This window comes from Arachis duranensis, chromosome 3, assembly GCF_000817695.3.
Source record: "Arachis duranensis cultivar V14167 chromosome 3, aradu.V14167.gnm2.J7QH, whole genome shotgun sequence".
In the NCBI taxonomy this organism is placed as follows: domain Eukaryota; kingdom Viridiplantae; phylum Streptophyta; class Magnoliopsida; order Fabales; family Fabaceae; genus Arachis; species Arachis duranensis.
In genome coordinates, this window is record NC_029774.3 from 46,756,444 (window position 1) to 46,756,987 (window position 544).

The window sequence follows — 544 nt, forward strand, 5'->3', positions numbered from 1 at the left end:
GCCTCGACTCCATGCCACTTTGACTAATGAAACCTCTTTTCCACGCAACCGTTTGATACTAGTATCATCAATTCTGACTGGAGCCACTGGAAGCGTAAAATCTTCCCTCAACTGAACTGACTCAGGTTCCAACACATGGCTAGCATCAGGAGTGTACTTCCGAAGCTGCGACACGTGAAACACGTCGTGCAGGTTCGAAAGATGAGGTGGTAGAGCCATCCGATACGCCACCGGTCCAATCCTCTCCAGGATTTGAAATGGACCAATGTATCGAGGATTCAACTTCTTTGCCTTAATTGCCCTACCTACTCCCGTGGTTGGAGTAACCTTAAGGAAAACATGATCTCCTTCCTCAAATTCTAAGGGCTTTCGCCTCTGATCGGCGTAACTCTTTTGACGACTCTGCGCTGTAAGCATCCTATCACAGATTTTCTTGACTTGTTCAGTAGTCTCAGCTATCATTTCCGGCCCTAACAAGCTTTTCTCTCCAGCTTCATACCAACATAGCGGAGATTGACATTTCCTCTCATACAAGGCCTCATAC